This window comes from Aphelocoma coerulescens, chromosome 3, assembly GCF_041296385.1.
Source record: "Aphelocoma coerulescens isolate FSJ_1873_10779 chromosome 3, UR_Acoe_1.0, whole genome shotgun sequence".
In the NCBI taxonomy this organism is placed as follows: Eukaryota; Metazoa; Chordata; class Aves; order Passeriformes; family Corvidae; genus Aphelocoma; species Aphelocoma coerulescens.
Window position 1 is genome coordinate 89212431 of NC_091016.1, and position 22313 is coordinate 89234743.

A 22313-nucleotide genomic window follows, 5' to 3' on the forward strand; every position below is an offset into this window, starting at 1 on the left:
AATTCTCACCTGCGAATGCATTTTCCATCTCAATTTCTCATCTTGCTGCTTAGAGACATGTCAAAGACACACAAATATTTACTGATGAATATAGTTTATTCAGCTCTGGGGAAATGGTGCTATTTGCATTTATATGGAGACTATCACTTTATACAAGCTAAATGTCACTGTACAAGCATTGTTTTTCTAGTCAATATTTGTTTCTTGCTGCTACTCTGTGTCAGGAGACTGATGTCAATGGAGTTTATTTAATCTCCACATGACTTGGTTCTGTACACAACTGCTCTACAATTCATAAAGGCCTCAAAAGAACAAATCCGACAGACTAAAACTTAGTAATTCTTGAATCTTGATCTGAGATCCTTTGAAATCAATGGAAATGTTTCCACTGTGAGCAAAAAGATTTCAGATTAAGCCTTAGTGAATATATACCCTATTTCTCGCTAATAAAATAAAGCAGATGACTCACACAATGGCTCTAGACTTGCTTTTAAAGGAAGATTTTTGTGTGACTGAACAAATAGTTTTATTGTAGCAGAAGGTGCTGTGGCTCCTTAATCATGTAGAAAAATGTCTTGTTGGTGAGAAGCACTGGGCTGATGGCATGAGCCTGCTGCCTGGGACTGTGAGCGTGGGATTTCCATCTGGGCAGTGTGCTTGCTGCAAGCACAGGAGAAATGAATTACTGACATGTGTTGTACAGCAACCTAAAGGTCAGGACTCCTTTTTAGTATGAGAAAACATTTCTTGTACAAGCCGTAGGTGCAAATCCTGCTGAGGCAGAGGCATTCAGATACTAGACTGGCTGAGCTCTGACTCCATGGTGGCCTGATGCACTCTCAGTTTGCCAGTTGGAAGAGGGTCCAAAGTTGCTGCAGTACATTTAAGGCAATGCAAGCTTGTATTTGAACTTAACTCATGTTACCATTGCATTCTTAAGGCAAATGCTCCAGGGGTTGGGTCCTGAGTCGCAATTTTAACAAAAATCCCCAGCTAAATGTGGTCAATAGCTCCTGAAAAATGCCATGAAAAAGAGTTTGTGCTTTTGTTTCCAGAAATTTGCTGTTGGTAATAGAAGCCATGAGCTGAGCTGACACCAAATACAAATAATTTTTTTTTGTTACCCAAATAAAATAGCCACTGTCATGATACTGCAGTTACATTATTATTCAGGGCCTTAGCAATACCTACGTCTAGCTCTAACTTTCATATGAAGACATAATTTTTCCCTGAAACCCTTACAATACACGCAACCAAGCTAAAATGTTCACTTTTTCCACTGCCTGGGATAACTAACCCACGTGTCTGCTTTTGGAGACTTTTAGTTTGACTAAACTCACATAACTGGCAGTGTAACTACTTGTCTGGAGCATCATGTAAATACAGAATAAGCAAAAAAACATTATGAAAACAATTCAATGTCAGCTATTTCAGACATGTCATTATATGAATTAGTGATAATTTGCCATCAAAAACCATTAAGCACAATAAAATTGACCCACAGATACAACACACATACAGAGTAATTACAAAATTTCAGTCACTACTAAGACTGAGTTGTCCTTTAGCAGGTGCAGTAAAATATGATGAATCAAGCTCTGTTGAAAATAGTATACATTAAAATAGTAGGCATTGGTGTGCGTGATGCAGAAAGAAAAAGGGTTTTTTTGTAGCCCTTGTTTTTCAGCCACAAACTGCATATACCAAATTTATACTTTCCCCTTATGTAGTAAATTGATTATACTGAATACAGAAGACTGTGGCTCATGCTCATAACATTCTTTGATGACTAGCATGTCACAGCCTTTTTAACGAGAAAAATGCTTATGTGACCATTTTTCCTACCCTTGGTTGGATTTTGCTGCAGCAGTTAATACTCATAACAATTAAGAGATATTAATATCATGCTAACAAGGAAAGGGTGCTGGGAAAAAAGAATTAACCAGAATTCCCCCACACGGCTCCCCCAGGTGCTTCTCTCAGTGGTAGAAGACTGATTTTAAGGGCGTAATACATTTCACACCTACTGTGTGAATTTCAAATATATTTTTCTCACTAAGGACAATAATAATTTATGGATTAAACCAAAGTACTTTAATCAGCAGCACAAGCAAAGCCTTGATTTACTGTACCTCATAAATGAAGAGGAAGATGAGGGGATAGAAGACGTTTGTCTCTTTTGCTTTACCAGAGATCTGCTTCAGGAAGCTTGGGTAGATACAGGCTTGGGTAGAACTTATTGTGGGATCAAAGGTGAATATAGCACAGTGTTTTAAAATTCATCAGTTCTATAACATTAAAACAGCATACATTCTCTAAGTCATACAGGAACTAAAAATCTGTGCATTGTGTACGTTTTGTACATACACAATTACTGTGAAATTGTACAAACCAGTATGTTATTACTCAAATACTTAATGAAAAGTCCATGAACCTGAAGATCCTCATGAGTTTGAAAATTTGAATTCTAATCATGAATGCCACAGCTGTGCTGACTCATCTGCCCCCGGTAACAAAAGGAAAGGAGCTGACATTGCAAGACCTCTGTTCACCCCAGAAAGGGCTGGAACAACACTTACATGACATTTGAGGCTTCCTCATCCCACGTAAGAAGAATAGCTGTCTCACTTCCTAGATTCTGTCAGCTTTGCAGCTGATACCCAGCCCAGCATTACATGCAGTGAGAGAAGCTGGGCAGCATCCACACAGACAACATTAATCCTTTCTGAACAGGCTGCCAGGCCCACCACCCCTCCTGCTTTGTTAAACGTGGACATAGCTCACGAGGCAACACTGTTCTCTGTCTCTAAAGCAAGCATATACTAACCTGTGTGACATTAACTGGACAGAGTTAGATTCTGAACAGGATGCTCCTGAAGACCCTACCAGACTGAAAAAAAATTTCTTCTCTCAAAACTTGTGCAAGGTAAATATTCTTCCTTCACATAGTGGAGTCTCTAGGACATTGTACCAATGAAGCAGAGCAGATTTTGGGTTAAGAAAAAAGAGCTGTTGTAATTCTGTGTCACCGCTATCTGCGTTTATTTCTGGGCTTATATGGCATCCTGTGGGCCGGGGGACACCAGTGAGTCACTGCTCTCTAGCTAACTATTATTACAGGGCATAGGCAGCAGGATAGGCTGCTGGGGTAGTACATACTATTCCTCACAAACCACAAAAGAGACAGAACTCTGGCTAAATTCCTGGTGAGATGCACCAACCTTCTGTGCAACCTGAGAAACCCCAAAGCTCATGCCCCAGAATAGGTTAATCTAGGGGTGGGCAAAGGCTGGATCTTCCCTCATGAGAGCCCACTCTTTGTGGGGATGACCAGGCCACAGGTCCCTTGTGGGTCTCCCAACAGTGGTGAGGGCTCTGATTCACTTGGGACCATAATGGAAAATGAGAAGCAGCCAAATGCTCTGGAAGCATTGCACTGCCCATTGATGCAGAGGTGCTGGTGACACAGAGGCTCTTCAGCTGGCACAGCATTTCTCAGAGCACCCGATGGTTGCAAAAGGGAGGCTGAAACCTGGACATCTGCAGGCTGTTACAGCAAATTAAATATGATGGAACATAGTAGACAGTTTTATATGCTCTATTAACTGTATTAGACCTCCATATTGGAATAATTTATTGCTGGATTCTACACAGCACAGATGAAGTTCCAAACATCCTCTGATTTTGGTACTTTGCAGAGGCCTTGGTGTCAAAGATATATCCAGTAAGGGCCAGTAGGAGCTGGAAGTTTATTCTGGAGGCTGTCCCAACAATGTCAAAGGAGCAGCTGTAGCCCTTACTACTAGTTGTCTTTTGTCATGCTGACACAGTTGGCACTCTTGGTAGGAAATGCCATTCCAAAAGAGTACTGAAGTTCTGTGGAGACTGTCCAGCAAGCTGTGTTCCTCTCAATGACCATGTGTGAAGTACTCCATTGTTTCAAACCTGTTTGACTTGCTTCTCGCCCAGCGATCTGCTGGAGCAGCGCTGGTTGTAGAGAAGATAACCTCCTGCATACTCATGCTGGTGGAGTAGCTGTCTGCTTCATCTGTTGCTGGAGGGTGGCAAACACACTGCAGGGCTGAGTGCCTGCAGGAGGAAAGCGAGGCAATTCAGAAGTTATTTGTTGGTGTCCCTCTGTAGTGGTTGCAAACAGGAATGCTTGTGCTGCTCCTCATGCTCCTCTGCACAGAGAAGGTGCAGGCACTCACCTTTAATGGGTGATTACTCTTGGATGAGTTTGCTAATGGCTCCAGTTATGTCACTCATGAAACTCATCTTCATGATTTCTGAAAGACCCCATTAACACTGCATTAGAACCCTGATGGCTTTCATTCACTGAATTATTTAATTACTTAAATTTTTTAAACATATATCAGAATACCTTCTAAGTCAAATGTGACCTTATGGTCTTCTTTGAGAGGAGCTGACCTTGAGCATGCTTCAGGGGGCTGTTGCAGTCTTGCTTCTGTCTTCACACATGCTCTCACTACAGCACTCAGCCTTGTACCTTCACAAAAAAGTGGTTTTGAGGGAAGCAGCATGTTAAGTGGTTTTCTTTTTTGTGATTTACCCAAGTGCCTGTTTGCTCCCACATGCTGTGAGTGGATAATAGCAGTTCTCAATCAAAGTTAAAATTACCAACGCTCTTGTCTGTGGAAAATTTAGTGCAGGAAAGAAAAAAAGGTTAATGATACTGCTATACTACCAGTCTTACTATGGTTTGTCTTATCTTCATCCCTGCATCTTTGTGAGCATTATTATATTGACAGGTTATTCCAGTTAATTTCTCTGCTGAAACCAGTGTAAGGCAACTATCTGATATTTTGCTAAGATGGTGAAACTAGTAGAAAAAAAGCCACGTAAACAGAAACAGAAAAACAATGGTTTTTTCAGACACTATGTACATCATCCAGTAAACACTCACAACTCAACAGTGTGCTGACAGAACAGTGATTAGCACAGAGAATTACTCCATCCTCCTCTTGAATATATGCTTACAGCAGTAAATTTTGCCTATGTATTTCCTTATAGCTGGAAGCTGTTGAAATTATTTGGCACAGGATGTTGGAGTAGCTTGGAAAAAAAATAGCAACAACAGCAGCCACTCTCACTTCAAGTTACTGACACTTCACTGTCCATCTGCAGTTCCATCATACAGAGGCAATGTACCATTATTTCTCTTTTTCTAATTGAGTTCACCCAAGGTTCTTCTGTGGCACAAGTTATGACTACCTTTTAATTGTAATCTTCTACAACCTTTTGCCAGTGTAAAAGGGCAGAGAGTTGATCTTTTCACTTATATATTGTCAGTCTTCTACTGAACACATTTAATTTATAGGAACTGGAAAATGGGACAGCATTAGGGTTTCATATATTCATGTACAAAAGTCACTTTTAGTTGAGATAGATGAACTCTGATGGATTACACAGTGTCAAATTATATGCTTCAAATTACATGGTGTCATGATGGAGTGGTTTGACCGAGTCATACTAGGCTCCTTATCTGAAAAGGTATCTGAAACCACTCTTGGGTACTTAATCAAAGCCAGTCTGGTTTGTAGGGGTCATCTGCATGCATGGACCACTGCCTAAATCACTGTCTGTATGGTGAGAGTATCTCGAATGACTGTTTGCTAGGTAGTCTGGGATCAAGCCACCCTCTTGCGTGCCTGGTCTCTGACACACTGAAGGCTCCAGCAGATGGATGAAGTTATCTTTCGGATGCCTCATGCCCAGCCAGAGCCACACTGAATACTGCATGTTCCCTGTGGTGCTTTAGAGAATAATTAGAAAATTTCAAAATTTACCCTTAACATATAGTTGTGTTCAAAGACTGTCCTCCCCTGCATCTTGGATGTCTTCAGTGTGCCCTTGTGTACTCTCCCCTCTGCTACATGGAAGCTTTCCTGTCATGTTGGCTCCGGTTCTGAGATGCAGACGTGCTCCTGATATCACTCCATGCCCTTCTTTCACAAGTCTAACACAAAACTCTTGGCAGATAGTGGAAAGATTTCAATTTTCACACTAATTTTGGAATAATCACTCCCAAATCTCCCAATCCCACTTTTCCCAAGACTCCGTGTTTGCTGGAGTCTTTCTGCAACACAAGCCTAAATTCAGAACGCCTTCAGCACAAACCTAACATGAAATGTGACAGTACTTCCAGAGGCAGTGGCTGGATCTGTTGCCATGCTGAAGATGAGACATGTATTTAGTTCCTAGCGAATCACCCTCCACGATTTCCTGCATAGAACCAGCACAGATGAAGGCTCAGGGGCAAGTAGGCAAGGTCCTGCCCTAAGCCCTGGGTCTTTCCCAGAGACCTTGCAGTTCTGAGTGTGTTTGCCTTAGGAGGCAAAAAGGGAGCTGACTTAATGCATGTGATCAGGCACCCGTAAGACACTTTTTGCCTTAATTATATTTACATAGGAATAACAACAAATACAAGGAAAACTGTTCTTATCAGCACAGCTTGACATTCCCAGTGCATTAACACATGAAATGATCTGATGACAGAGTAAACAAGACATAAATTACTTTTTAAAAGTTTTTACAACGAATTCTAAGATGTTTCCATCTCAAAGGTGACCTGTAATTGTTAATGATTTGCAAAAACAACCCCATCAATGAAAATGAGGGTTTCAATAGAATAATTATAAATGTTTCAAATAATCAAGTTAAAGTATTCAGCACAACTGGATTCAAATATGTCTTTTCATTTTCATCTAAGTCCCTATGACAACTGGACTGCCTCCATACTATAGCAGCCAGGTGCAAACATCTCTGCAGGAGCCCTCTGCTTTTCCAGAGGCAGAACCACTTCCCTGCTGAACCCAAAGGTTTCTGAGAGCCCTTAAAGAACACCCAACTTTGTAACCCTTCTGGAGGCCCCATGGGCTGAAGCTGGATGTTGTCCAGCTGTGGCAGTCATAGAATCACAGAATGGTTTAGGTGGAAAAGCCCTTTAAGCTCATCCATTTCAACCATCAACCCAGAACTGCCAAGTCCAACACTCAACCATGTCCCTAAGTGCCACATCTACATGGCTTTTAAGCACTTCAAGGGACAGCAATTCCACAATTTCCCTGGGCAGCCTATTCCAATGCTTGACAACGCTTTCAGGGAAGAAATTGTTCCCAGTATCCAATCTGAACCTCCCTTGATGAAATGTAAGGCATTTACCTCTTGTTCTCTAGCTTATTACTTGGGAGAAAAGACCAACATTCCCCTCCTTTCAGGCAATTGTAGAGAGTGATAAGGTCTCCCCTGAGCCTCCTTTTCTCCAGGCTAAACACTCCCAGCTCCCTCAAGTGCTCTTCATAAGACCCTTTTGCTCCAGACCCTTCACTGGTTTCATCATGCCCTCACTACTCTTTGTGTCACAACAGTGATTTAATTTTGTCCCACCACCTCCCAAGATGTCACTTGGGCAAGGAGCTGGCAATCTGCCCTGCAAATCTGAACAGCAAATCCAGGTAGGCAGAAATGGGCCACATCAGGGTACAGCACTCTGTGAGACAGCTACTGTGGCCAGGTGTGCTGACAGCAGCTCACACCAGTCCCACTGTGTTCTGGATTAAGACTTCAACATCTTGATGGGATATTATGTATTTTTTATTGCCAGCTTCATCTTCTATACCACCAAAGCCGGTATTTAATTTAGAACAGCTTTATTCAGAGATGTTTAACCACAGAGTTTCTCAATCTGGAGGTGTGGGAAAAGAGATCATTTAAAATTTCTTTAATTTTTTTTCTGGTTATTTTCAGCAATCCTCTATTCAAAATAACTTGGAGCTATGCATAAAGGCTGATTATAAAACCTATCTAGGGGATTGAGTCACACAGCTGTGCATTTAAATCTCCTTAAGCATGTTTCAAGAGTCTCAAACACATGATGCTAAATTGGAGATGGGATTTTTGGATTATAGATGGTGAAATGGTAGAGGGAACACGAGGGTTAGAAACTAAGTGTGACTTCTGCATAGGGCTGTGAGGTTTCATCAGGAATGCTGGCTTGGAGGAAGGATGTCCTTGGCCTGAGGAAACCAAACGGTACAAACTGCACCAGGCTCTGCCAAACTCCCCAAGATGCGTGCACTAGGGCAGCAACACCACTCTTAAAAAAGTGTATTTTGCACCTGAGGAATTCAGAGTTTGATAATTTAATACCTTTGGAAGAAGCTGCGGATGGCATGCTCTGTTTGGAAGAACTGCTGTGACCTGCAGGAACAGAGTTGAGACCCAGAGCTGACAGAGTTTCCTGATTAAGCTGAAACCAACACAGTAGCGCTGCCTTTTCACCCTGAGACCCAGACTCATAGCTTTGCCAGATTATTTTGACATATTTCCTCCACCCTGAGGATTTAAACATTACTTTCGACAATACCTTTTAGCTTGGAAACATTGTTGATTTTCTCTGCAGACTCTTGCCAGAAAAAAAACAGGGAGAAAAAAAAAAAAAAAAAAGAGTTCATTTCCAGACACTTGAGAGTATTGGAATTGTTAAGGTGCTGAAGTCAATGCAAGGCATCAGCTGATAAGTGGGAGGCTTAAATGTTAAAAATCTCGAGGTAGCAAGACAATGATTTGAAAAGGCCTTCTTTCTTCCGATTACTACTGAGAAAGGATGATATTACAGTGAACCTTGTTAAAATGGAATATTCCCAACAGAGAATAATTGATGTTAGTGCTACTGTCAAACTGAAGATCTGAAAGGCACTAATTACATTTTCTACTAGGAATAACTTTCTATTTTGTCACTGCTTCGGTACCTGAGCAGTCCCATTAATCTCAAACATCTGAATCCCAGATCCTCTGCCTAATTTCTGCTGGGAATTGAGGGAAATTGCAAAACCAGCACTACCTAAGCTACAGTGGCTGAATTTGATGCCCTTAAATCAGAAAAACATGTAAAAATTTTCTGGACAGTCTTTAATAATTCATTTTAAGGAACATGCAGCTAGAAGAAAGCAAGCATCCGTGAAGCAAGCTGTCTAATGGTGGTTGCTGGTTTAGCTATTCACTGCTGGGACAGGAAACAAGGGATCCTATCCCCACACTCCTGTGTGGGGCTGTGAGAACATGCACTGGGCTAAAAATGGGAGCTCAGAGGCTCTGCTTGTTAGCGGGAAATTTGTCTCCCCTCCTGTCTCACTGTCATTAGCTCATGACAGGGGCAACATGCTTTCCCTCCAGCTTCCATATGCCTTCTGTACAGGTTTCTGTTTGGTCCTGGCTCCTAGACTAAAGGAAAGCATTTGACTGCCTCACTTGAGTCTCTTAGCCTGTTAAGTCCAAGAGAGGTGGTATGCTCAGGCCGTTGGAGAGATCACATCAAGAGAAACATCTCCTTGTGCTTCAAGAGAAAGCATTGGCTAGAAATGAAGGGCATTAGCACATCATCTACACAACTACAGCAGCTCTGAACTGTTCCAGCAATATTCCCTTACTCAATGTTTACTCTGTTCCTGAGTGCTTCTTTGTGGTATCGTGCATATTCCCTGACTAGGTTGCAAAGAAAGAGAGAGAAACTGGATGAGCAGTTTTCAGACAACATGCTAGTTGTGTCTCCTCTTACCATGGCTGGGCTGTCAGGACTGGTTCTCTCCCCCTGGGGGGATGAGTGGTGCTGCTGCTTGCCTGCAAACAGTGACCAGGCATCATTGAACTAGGGGAAACTGAAAAACAACCAAAACGTTTAAGGAGTACTGGGGTGGTTGAAAGTCTCACCAAACTCAGAATTCGCGGAAAGCTGAAGAAAATCAGAACGGAGTTCCCTGCTGTCTATCTGAATGTCCTGGAAAAACGATGCATTGCAAAACCTCAAGAACAGAAGAACCAGAGGGTCCAGCTGAAGTTCACCAGCAGGATTTATCCTTCAACCAAAGCCAGGCCCTTTCCTTTGTGTAGTCCCAGAAGCAGTATACACAACAGCAATACTTTCTAGTAATTGGAGTAACAGCCATTAAAAAAAAAAAAAAAAGCTGATGTTAAATATATCTCACTTCTGGGGACCTTAACAGAGTTTGCAGGTACCATTAAGAGAACAGACCTCACATCTGATCCTCTATCAAACCATATGTCATGGTTTTCTCCTTAGCTAGGTTATGTTGGGAACACAAAATTCACAAGTTTTCCTTGAGTCATATGAAGCATTTTTCTTTGCCTGGATGATATTGATTTAGAAAAAGGGTCTACAGGTGAAGGTGTAGAGATCTCTACACAATCAGAGACATTCTGGTTCTTTCCAAAGGTGCTGGCTACATCCACGTGTGAATTCAGTGCAAAGGATAATGCAACCAGGGATAAACGCTGGCACAAAAACTGGAGGGTAACTGGAAGTAGGCAATGCATCAACACATCTGCCCAAATTGATGATGAAGGATCGAAAGTGTCCTGGAAAATGGCTTCAAGGGAAATTGATGCCTAAATAAGCTGACAAAAATCAGCAATTTGGGGCACTATTTTTTAGCACATCTGACAGGTTTGTAATAGAAATTGAATACAAATTTTGAGGTACTGACGGTATTAGGTAAAGAGACACCATTTTTGAGACCTATTAATAGTCAGTTATCCAGGGACATTTCTGAAGGCAATGGTGATTGCACAAGAGGCACTCACCACCTAGATCTCCCCAATGACTACCTAGATCTCTGTGCATTCACACTTCAGTGCAGGAATGCAAGGAACCATCAAGGAATTTTTGGTAATTCAACTCCATGATTTTAGGCATGGCTAGATTGCCAGCACGTAGCAATTATCAGTAGACATAACCTGTTGATGATTTTCTTGTCATCATCTGGCTGGTAATTGCTGCCCAAGGTCTACTTTTACATGCATTGTACACTTCAAGCTCCTTTCAGCCCTGTAACATCCTTTTATTCCTCCCCTCTCCCCCACCTCACTTTCTAGCTGCCGAAAACCAGTCTAGCATAAGTGAAAATTCAGACTGGTTGATTTTCAGAATGATTTCCATGATCACGCAGAATCACTCAGCCTTGTACTGCACACAGTTTGAACTACACATGCAGGATTTCATGCCTCATGGAACAGCTTAAAAGTACACTATCTAAAATGGCCCAAAATTAGATCAGTGTTGGTACTGCTGTACTGGATAGTGAAATTGTTTAAACATTGTTACATTAAAAGTATCATTAAGATATTTGTTGTTGAATTAAATTTTTAATGCCTAAAATACCGAAACAAACAAACAAACAAAAAACCCCATGCTTTCCTGCTGAATACAAGATTTTAAAAAACATTATTTTATAAGACAGTTCCAGAGAAAAAACATTTTTCTGAAAATAAACCATGGTATCATCAGTATCATGAATTAAATGCATAGAGAAGAGAGCTATTACATGCATCCAAAATATAATTTCTGAAAGAAAGATATCTTTTCCCCTCTACCTCTTGAATAATGCCCATTGTGTGCCTGGTTAGAAAGCAATAGCTTGGTTATGAAATAATGGAAATTTTATCCATGAAAATGCCGCTCACACATTAAAATCATCACACAGCTCACACAGTGCTGTCTGCAAGCTCCTGGGCTATAAATCTATCAGTAAATAAGGACTATTTTACTGTGGCTCTTAACTTTAGGTGAATTTCTTATTAAATGGCTGACTAGAATGTGCTATATGTGAAAAAGAGAAGATCAAATTAAGCTGTGCTGTAAAAGTTAAACCACAAGAGAAGACAAATGCTGGCCTCTGCATTTTAAATTTTCCATTCTAAGTTCAAGCTCCAAAGTCTGTGTGGTAACAGCTCTACTGCTTGCTTCTGGCAGTGGTGCATCTGGAGGTCCCAGGGCACAGCTGCACAGCAGGGAGAGCCATGAGCATTTTAAGGAACATGCCTGTTATGTATTAGGGAATGTTCCTGTATCGGGCTGATCAGTGACACAGGAGCTGGTCACACCTGGAGCACTCGTGAAGCATGGGAGATGGATGCAACTCAATGCCATTCACTTATGGGAAACTGCTTTAGTTAAGGCTGCAGACTCTCAGGGTTCTCCCCATCATTTGACTCTGGCTGCTCTGGAACCACCCTTTCAATCCCTTTTTCTTTCAGTCCTCCTCAGATGCCCAGGCAGAATCGCTGGCAAGGGACAGCCAGAGTGAATACAGAAAGGAGCAATGAGATACTTGTCCCCTGGTCACAAGCCTTACTGAATGGTGTTGAGTGTGGCCAGCAGATGGTGATGACTGCCAGCTCACTCTGTCCATGAGGAAAAGCTGCAGGATCATTTAAAGTGTGACAGCCTGGATCTCATATACAGGGAATGCAAAAGCTCTTTCGCACATGAGTAGCTTGGGGAAGACCCTGCACTTGGATCTAGTCACACCTTCTGAATTCCCCAAATTATAAAGGAGCCAGGATAATAGGATTTAACCTTAGAAAACTTTCTCAGCAGCCAAAGAGTAAAGAAAATGGGCTTAAGAAAAGTTAAATGTTTTAATACAGAGTGGAAGACATTTAAGTAATGTTTTCTTCCCTATCTGATTATATATTAAAAATTCACTTACATTCTCAGCAGTTCCCAGACCTCTACTGGCTCCAGTGAGCATCACAGTGCCTAAGGGATATGAACAAAACCCCAGAACATGTACAGTGGATTAGCAGGGACTCAAGAAAATTGGCAGGATTTTTTCTTCCAATATACTGCTGTGACTGGGCCAAGTCCTTACTTCTCTGCTGGCCCTGGTGTCTGGACCTGCCCATACTCTAGATTTAAGCTTTCCTGGTAATGCAAAGTTATGCCTCAGCATGAGCCTCAAGCTCATCTCCCTCCCTGAACTTGGATGTCCCTAGGGCTTGGCCAGGAAGTTCTCACTTGTTCTTCTGGCTACTCTTCATCAGCATTGGCAGAGTTCTCTGCTAGCAGTTATTAACAGGAACAGTTAACAGGAACTGCAGGATTGTAAGTTTCCAAACATCCACGCTGTGCTTTTTGACAGCAAGTGAAAACAGTTACAAGTACCTCCACCAGTAAATCCCAGTATATTTATCACCCACCCACACATCAAACTTGCCTCAAAGCAAGCTGTGCTTAAGTCTCTAGTGTATCTACTTTTCTCTATATGTTTTTTCCTTCTCTATGAAATAGGATAAATTTTCTCCTTTTTTCTTTTTGTGTGTTTTTTTTTTGTGAAGTGTTTGCAAACAGTTCTTCTATTATCAAATACTTGAGAAACAAAAATGCTTTACTTTTGTATGATATGTATTTATTTTTATAAGCTTAGGATATATGTTTAATCATAAATCAGAGCCTAAAACTGACAGTGACTGAGAACTGGTATTTTGACACTAAATACTGTAGCCTTTTCAAAGAGACAACTGGACTACACTAAGTCATTTAGAAGTGCCAATTTCCATTTAATATGAGAAGGTTCCAGAGCATATTTGACACAATTGCTGTTAATGCAAGATTTCTCCATTTTGTGTGTCTTTCACAGACACTTCTGCAGCTACTAGGGAGAAGAGAAACTGTGTTTGCTTCAAACTCTTCAGGACAGAGATCAACATAACTAAGAGGTTAAATGCAGAGCTTATTTCACTTATTTACTAATAATAAAAATTCTGTGTAGAAATTTCCCTGCTTTCTTGTTCCAAATGTCTCCACAAGAAGGAGCAACTAGGACTATAGTCCTTACGCCCAAAGAGCATTTTGGACCCCTCAGATCCCACTGAGGCTCAGCCAGGGAGCACAGTCCCATCATGGAAAGTCTTCCTCAAGCACAAGTTGTAAGGATCTTCGATAACTACTATTTCTCATACTATAATAAGAGTTTATTGCTATATTTTACTCACTTTGTTTGTTTGTTTTGTTCTCCTCTGTAAGAGGGGGATTTTCCTTCTGTGTCCATATGTTACCTGACAACTGGGAAATATTCAAAAGAGGAGACCAGAGACTCCTTAATAACAAAAGGCTCAAATAGCTAATGAGACCTCCCCCAGCCCTTCCTTGTCCAATAGGTGAGTTTTTTGAGGACCCATGGGAGGAATTCCAATGTGGACAAGATGACTGCTGTTTTTCAGAGGAACACTGTGTATTTTAATATCCCTGAAAGCTCTCCTAAGGCTCAGCAAACAGCTGCTGGGTGAAATGCAGCCCAGAGAAAGGCTCGTATACACACACAGCAGGAAAGTGCAATTGTAACTCAGGTGAGTGTTCTATTCATACCACACAGCCCCAAATGTATAATTTGTCCAATTATTCAGGAATTGCAGATCTTTTTTTCAGTCCAGTGAACAAAACTAGTGATCACCTGGGCTCTTAATTCAAGAAGTTAATGCACAGCATACTTTGGTTTTTAGCTGTCTCCACACTGTGAAGTTCACACTCACACCATGCAAAGCAGTTTTATCAAATATTTACAGCTCAGTGAGACCACTTGCCTGCTTTATGCTGGCCTATGAAATAGAAGAGCTAAAAAGGCATTAGTCTCACCAGGAAGAGAAAGGTGGATATTTGACTGTCTCTCAGGGGAACATGAATTGTATGGAAAACCACCTGAACAGTGACAGCTAGCACAGCAAGCTGCATCAGAGAGCTGGGTGCACACGTGTGCACTGGGCCACTTCACTCTGGTCAGTCTGTTCTGACCCTAACAAGCTTGGCAGAATCAGTTGGAAAATATCCAATAAAGAAAACATATGTGTGCCTGCTTGTAACCCATTCCAGACCTCACTCAATTTCCAAACTGGAGGTTAACTACTAACCTATTTCAGTAGTTTAAAAAGCACTTTGCTTTAACGTCCCTTAATGAAGTGCCATTGTAAATGGATCAAAATTAAGTTATCTGCTGTGTAAACACGTGAATCATGCCTGTGTATTATGATCACCAACACTCATGACAAGGTTTTGCTTGGCAGCCAACTTAGGTTTTGCATCTTTGGATATCTTGGGGTATGAAGCTAAGACGCCACATGGATACAGCTTTGCTAAGTTCCAAGTATTTCCCTTCATGCAGAGCTTCACATATAGGAGAAATGCTACTACTCAAAAGCATTACTGCAAGAACAGAGTGATGTTGATGGGAAGCTGTCCAGTTTAAAATTAAGATATTAATTTGACTAGCAGTCATTGTATATTTGCAAGTCAGGACAACGTGCTTACAGCTCAACAGTCTACAAAACTCTCTCTAGGAGAAAATTGAAAGATTTTCATCAACAAAACACTTGAAGCAAGGCACAGAACATTCAATTCTGTGAAACATGGAATAGTGGAATTATCCTGGCAATTTACATGTGAGCTCTGAGTCAGTGCTTTCAGGCAGGGAATAATTCCACATATGCATCCCTAATGAAACAGGATCATAAATCTTTCTGAATGGTACTTTTCAGTTTATATGCTTGGCTTCAAATTAATCTCTTTCAGGAAAGACACTGGAAGACAGAAACAGCACAGGGTCCAGCCCATGGGACACAGTTCAAGAGAGCATTTTCCAATGTAGGACCCCATTTGTATGCTCTTATCCTAGTTTGAAATGGGTATTTATATCAGTATTTGCAATGTAATGGTATTTAAAAATAAGAAAAAAAAAGGAGAAAAGAGCAGAACAGCAAGGCAGGTAGCAATTGCTCCCTGGGGTAGCAGGTAGCCTGGCCTACTTGATTATAAAAAAGAAACAATAAATGTAAACCTGAACCACTAATACCTTAATTGGAATATCTATCTAATTTAGCTTGTGGGGAGGAATAAGTTAATCTCAAAGTAAATAAATGTGTAGGTCTATAAATATCTCTCCTTTTTTTGCTGCTTATGCTATAAGTATAAACCAAAATCTTTCCAAATAGATTAAAAAAGGAGGTGGACCTGGAGCTAGATAGTGTATTTGGGCCTTGGACTGAAAGTCAAAAATGATGAGATGCTGCCACAGCACAGGCAGCTGCAAAAACACCCAGAGGTAAAAAGAGGGTGTCTCGAGGGACAGGAAACAGTCAAGGGCTCAGGGAGCCCACAGAGGGGCTGTCCATCCTGGAGAACTGGATATGTGTTACTCCCTTCCTCTGAAAGGCTCTGCCAAAGAGATGCCACTTCATCTGATATGTGGGCTCAGGAAAGGGATCTTTCCTGGCCTTCCATGACTTCTAGCTCTTAAAAGAGGATAAATTGGTAAATCAACCAGCAGCATAATTAGAAGCTGTCAGCATGATATTCATCCAGGATATCCAAACTTGGAAAATCTTGCAGGAAAAAAGGGATAATTCTGCAAGTGTGGTACTAAAGGTCTCAGTGCATCTGTTCCCTGCCAGGCTGAAGCCATGGCATTTGGCCAGAAGTGTAAAGGAGCAGGGTTTCCATTGGGAGTAACCAAGTGACAATGCTGGGGACGAGCAATACGCTGCCCTCATACATTTTAAATTGTGTTTGATGAGCTGCTGATTTGGTACCGCTGCGTATTTTTGATAGTACCGCAGAGACTGAGTGATGGTTTTGGTGCTACCAAAAACGCCTTCATTTTTAGGATCCCAGACAGACCCCTGGGAGAACATGGGTGACCCTTAAAGGCAACTTTGTTATGAGCTTCTGCAACAGACAAATACTTGATTTGCCTGCTCCCAAAAGAGATGTCCCCTTGCATCTTTCTGCAAGAATGGGGCTGAGCTGGCAAAGGCTGCACCCCACATCCCACAGGCCTTTTGGGAAGGGAAGTGCCCAGCAATGGGTGCTTATAAGTGATGGAGAAGGAACCTCTGGCAACATGGATTGTGTCCAGAGCAGAGGCAGGAATAGACATCTCCCCTGGCCCCAGCAGTCAGGTGGTGAGGCATTTCCCTGTGGGTCCAGGGAGAGCAGGCAGACTATTGTATTGCCAAGAAGCTGCCAGCTGGGCAAAAGGATCCAGCCAGCAAAGACAACAGAGGGAAATCTGGCATTTAGAAAGCCCCCGGCAGCAGCCACAGCCTTGGCAGCTGCCATGCGTAAGATTAAGCCTTGTCTTCAATAGGGTGGCCTTACTTTAAGCATTTTGGCTCCTTGTTCCCATTCTGGATTTGAGGAAACAGTAAGGAAAAGGGTAGTTCCACGTGAGCAGAGGAGTTAAATGTTGGGGCTGATGAGTTTGCTTATTGGGTTTCTAAATAATTTAGAGGCCCAAACTATTTTGCCTGAGATGACTTTGCTGTCCGTGGGACTAAAGAAAAATATCCCTTTGTCAGAGTAGCTCCCTGTTACAAAAGTGCGCTTGCCAAGTCCTACCCAAGCCCAGGATACCAAAGGATATACCCTGTGACTCAGGGTATTTCCTTGTCTGGACAGGAGTACAACTGCTGCTTCCCTATGGGAAGTTTCCCAGCAGTCCAACACCAAGGTTACAGGGTGGCTTGAGCCCATACTGGCTGCACAGGGAGCAGGTAGCTCCCTTCCTTTTGGAGCAGACTTGTAAATGTGGAGGCTACAAACATGTCCTGCTTCAGTTCACTCTTGAGGTTAAAGAGCCTGATTAATCTCCTTCATGACCACGTTTTTAAACCCCTCCCTGCACCCTCACCAGGAAGTTCACCCTGAACAGCTGTATCCCAAGTGGCAGACTCCTTCAGCCAAGACCCCATCAACGCTGAGCTGTGGGACCAAATCCCACCATGTTTTGTAGGGCGCAATCCTCTTTGTGCAGCCCTGTGAGATGTCTGGCTTTCTCTCAGCACTGCTTTGTTTCCTGTAAAAATGCTACCAGGCAAGCTGCTTCCCATAATACATTTGTGCAGTGGATTATTCCCAGCTCAGCATGATGCTCTCTACCTGGCCTTCCTGAACTCACTTCTACAGATCACTTCTCTACTTCAGCTCAGTTACATTCAAATTCTGACCTCATCTGCACCTGCTGAACTTCCCACCACAGTAACCTCCACAGACCCCACATTTGTTACTGCCACAACTGTCAGGAGCAAAAAATTATCTGTGTAAAAAGGTTTAGAAGGGCTAATCCACCAGGTGTTTGCAGAAGTAAAGTCTTGGGCAGGTGTTTAATTTTACACAGGCCAAATGCTATGGAATTTATGAGGGCTGCTCATAAACAGACATATTTACATACGTGACCACATGGAGAAATAGGTGCTTGCCTTTTGAATACACTAGTCACTTTATAAAGGAGAACCAGAGATATATTTTCAGTCAAGCTGTGCCAGGGATTAGTTTGACAGACTTAATGTAATTAGATGGAGATGAGTTTGGCCTGGTGACCTTTTTCTTTCTCCTGGTGTCCTCCCAGTATTTGACCAATGATTCTCCAAACAGCTTTCAACTGATTTAAGGCTTTTCTTGCTGTTTGCATTGAGATTTTTTTTCTCCCTTTTTAATATACAGGACTCCTCCCTATGTGTCCTGGAAGAGATCCTTATGTCTTAAACATATCATTCTTACAGGGAGGTTATGCTAAATCCAAACCCCTCACTCAGAAAAGGGGTTGCTGCCAGTTTCATCTTTACTTACTAATGCCATTGCCAGCAAGGGGCACCAGGATTTCAGCAGAAATACCACAATCAGGGAAACACGAATTTTAAAGCTGACATTCACTGTCTTAGGTGGCCACTTGGTGAAGCTGGTGAGTTTTACAGAAAAAGAAAACAAAATGAAACAATTCCAGAAACTGCCCCCAACAACAACAAAGGCACATCATCAACAGCAACAGTCTAAAGCTCAGAACTGTGAAACCAACACTGCTTCTGTCTGTGCACTCCTGGAGATGTTAAATAACAATACAAGCAAAAGTGCATCTTAACTTTATTAAAGCTCTTAAGACAGGCATGCTTATCTGCGTCCTGAAAAGAATGGGAAGATACTCAAGGATACAGATGATTTCAGCATGAACAGGACTTTGTCAACAGAGGAAAAACAGGGAACAGTTAAGTACAATTTTCTCTAATTTCACAGGAATCAAAGAATACCTTGCAGAAGAACCAAGCTATTTAGAAATAAATGCTACTCTTTGGACATCCTAATTATATAATGTCCTTTTTCATGCTGGCAAATGCTCCAGTTCCTGAAAATTACCTATGTATCTGGTGCCTGACGATATATACTTTTGGTGCTTATAAATGATTTGGAGATCATAGTTTTAACAAATAAGAGATTTTCTGTGTGCTTGTATTTTTTAAATTGGGCAGATCACGTGAAAGCTGCCCTCCCAAGTCCCAAAGTTTGAGAGATTACTGAAATGCAAAGTTAGGCTGAAGCCAACCCATGATCATGGAGGGCTAGTGGCCGTTATGAGGCTGTAATTCACATTTCAAGACAGAGTCAAGAACAGCTCACTCTATACTTAGAGACCTCCTAAAAAAAACCAGGAAAAATCCACAGGGCTGGTGATTACCTAGTTTTTGTGCAGACAGCCTGACGATGCTGTTCAGTCCATGCTTTCCCTGATTTGGTCTGCCTTGAACTTTTGAATGACTGTGATTCATGTGACTGAATGCTTCAGTGAACAGTACTTAAGCCCTGGTTTGGGGAAGCACAGAAGCACGTTTGCCTTCAGCCTTGCCTTTAGCTTCTGTGTAATTCCACTGAAGCTCATGGTACCTAAGCCCTCACTTGAATTTAACAAGCACTTTGCTGGGTTGTTGCTATTCTTACATGTTTCTCAATGAGAAAGTAGTGAATCCTTAGAGGTGCAGATTTGGTGGGGTTTTCTTTTTTAATTTTTTTAACTTAGAGCCCCAGTTTTTTTGAATGCATGATCACATGCCAATTCCAATCCTTTGAAACTGAACATTTCAGATTTTTTTCTCTAAGATTCCCAGCCACCAGGAAATAACTAAACATAGATTAAATGCCTTATGCTGTTAATAGCACGTTATTTAGTCATAGTGAACCCAAACTTGAAGTGTAAGGTTGGTTACGAACAATAAAATGAACTAGCCCTGTTCTCTGCTCTGTAGATACCTATACTGAACGACCCCAAAGCCTGTGGCCAAATGAAGGTCTTGATTCCACCTGATGCTCGTTTTGAGTCACAAGGATTATCAGGTAGATGGGCAGTCCAACACCTGCATTTCATGGCCCCGGAGGTCCATTCCTGAAGCAAGAAATACAGTCGTATTCATAATACCTTGTACAGTACTGAGAATAATTATTCTCACATCCTGTGCATCATTTCACCATTCAGCCCCAACTCAGATGTGAGAAAGCAAGGGCAGAGCACTGCCCTTTCTACCTACTCAGAGGTACTTTAGCGACGATCTCACAGCACCACTAACAGATACTGGGGATGCCCAGACAACCCCGGAGAGCACGCTGCTTGCCGGGACCACGGGAGCGCTGGGCGGGATACGCCCGCCGCTCACTCCCTCTCCGAGCTTCCTGCCGGCACCACAGCCCCCGGCAGAGCCCCGCAGCCCTTCGGGACCCCGCCTCAAGCTCGCGAAGGAAAACTTCACGGTTCACGGAGACATCATAAGGCAGCATCCTGCTGCCCGCCGCCGCTGCGCTAGCGGGGTTCCCCCTCGCAGCCGGTCCCTTCGAGGCAGCATCGGGGGATGTCAGACGAGGCGCCCGGCACACCGCGGCTCCCTGCGACCCCCGCACGGTCCCGTCCCTCCCGCCGCCGCCAGCCTCGGGCGCTCACCTGAGCTCCGGCTCCTGTTGGGGGTCGCCGCCGCGGGGAGGGGCCCGAGCTCCGCCGCCTCCCCGCAGCGCAGCAGCCGCCAAGTGCCGCGCTGCCCTCGGCACTGGGATTTATCGGCGGCAGCGGGCGGATGAGGGAACGCCATGAGGAGCCCCTTCGGGCCGCGCCTCGACCGCGGGCAGCGCCCGCTGCCTTCCCGCCCCTCTGGGCGGGGGCAGCCGGCGGGGTCGCGCCGCGGGGAGGGGGAGGAGGGGGAGGGTGAGGATGAAGATGAAGATGCGGCGGCTCCGCTCCGCTCAGCGGCGGCGGCAACACGGCACCACCCCCGCCTCGCCGGCCGGGGAGCACCTCCGCCTGCCGCCGGACACCGCTGGGCACGGCGGCTCCGGGCACCGGCGGCGTGCGGAGCGGGGAGACCCTGCCCCGGCCCCGGCTGCCGCCGCTCTGGCCAAGCCGCCGGCACTCCTCCTCCCCGGCGCGGCTGCTGCCGCTGCTCCGGCACGGCCGTGGCCGCTGCCCGCGGGCGCTGGGCCCGTGCCGGAGGCGCTGTCGCTGCCCTGTCGGGGCGTGGGGCGGCTCAGCCGCCCCCCTGCCTGGAGCCCAGCTGCGGGGCTGGATCAGCCCGCTCCCCGCTGGAGCTCAGCCCGCCCTGGTGCGGACAGGCGCACGGAGAGACGGGTGTCGGCGGATGGCGCGCTTCCGAGGGCTGGTACCTGATGCGGGGACTCTCTGGGAACCGGGAGAGCCTGCTTGGGGATTGCCTACTCTTCGCAGTCCGTCCCTGATCAGCCGGTGCTGACCGGTGCCGGAGATGCGCTCCTGGAGCAGGCGGGGCTGGAGTGAAAACCATGTGGTTTTGCGAGCGTGTTTTGGGATTGTAACGTTGCGTCCACGCTGTCTGAACACACGGGAGTGGAGTCGCTCTGTTTTGCGAAGCATACACTGTACAGAGTGATAGATACCCTATGGAAGTACCATAGAGAGAGTTTAGAGGCCATCAATGACTAAAAATCAAGTAGTTGTTCCCTCTGAGAATGACATAATTTCTACTAGCAATATTAATTTTGTCAAATGCAACTTTGATGCTATATTTTCTACCAAAATAGGTAGGATGGAAGCTTCCCCACATACCAAATAATTTGGATAAAAATGCCACAGGAGAGTCTTAAAAGGGTTCTGCTTTTCTAAGGAAGGATGTATGCATGGGATACAAGGAAAACAAGAAGTGAAGAATGGAAGTAAAAGAACCTCTGCTTTGTCTAATGAGGTTGTCACTAGTCAGAAATGGTATTATTATGCACAGCTTTAGAAACTTGTGTTTTAATGTGGAGTGTTGGTTTAAAATCCATTCACAAAGTCTCTGTTCTATCTCTCCCACTTTACCAAAGGAACAGTAAAACTAAAGAGATCTGTCCTGGTGCTTTCTGATGAAGTGTGTTCAAGACTGCTGGAGAGCTCCATGATCTAAAATGAGAGTGGAAGATGGCATAGAGAAAGAGCAAAAGTCTCTGGATCTCATTAATGATGTGCTAATATGCTCCTGAAATTTTGAACAGCAGAGGAATGAGATTCCCAGGCATTTTTTATGGTCATCAGTGTTGAATAAAATTTGTCTCGGACTTTACATAGAGTTTCTGACATCTCTTACTTCTGTTTGGGCATTAGAGGAGGATGGTAACACTGATATGTGTTCACACATCAGCCATAACAGGACCATAATCTTCAGCAGGGCCATCATCATGA

General features: G+C 43.5%; 1 protein-coding gene across 5 annotated transcripts in view; it reads right to left on the minus strand.

Moving 5' to 3' along the window:
• Positions 1-22229, minus strand: part of HTR1E (5-hydroxytryptamine receptor 1E) — a 36336-nt gene extending 14107 nt beyond the window's left edge. The window contains exons 1-5 of one of the 5 annotated variants that reach the window (XM_069011196.1): positions 20571-20816; positions 12531-12580; positions 4385-4510; positions 4212-4289; positions 2828-4089 (exon numbers count right to left, since the gene is read on the minus strand). The gene's annotated coding sequence lies outside the window, so the exon portion shown is untranslated. Of the gene's footprint in view, positions 1-2827; positions 4090-4211; positions 4290-4384; positions 4511-12530; positions 12581-20570; positions 20817-21283 lie in introns of those variants that run through there. The other 4 variants (XM_069011197.1, XM_069011198.1, XM_069011195.1 and 1 more) reach the window with 4 other exon arrangements.
• Positions 22230-22313: the final 84 nt, after the last annotated feature.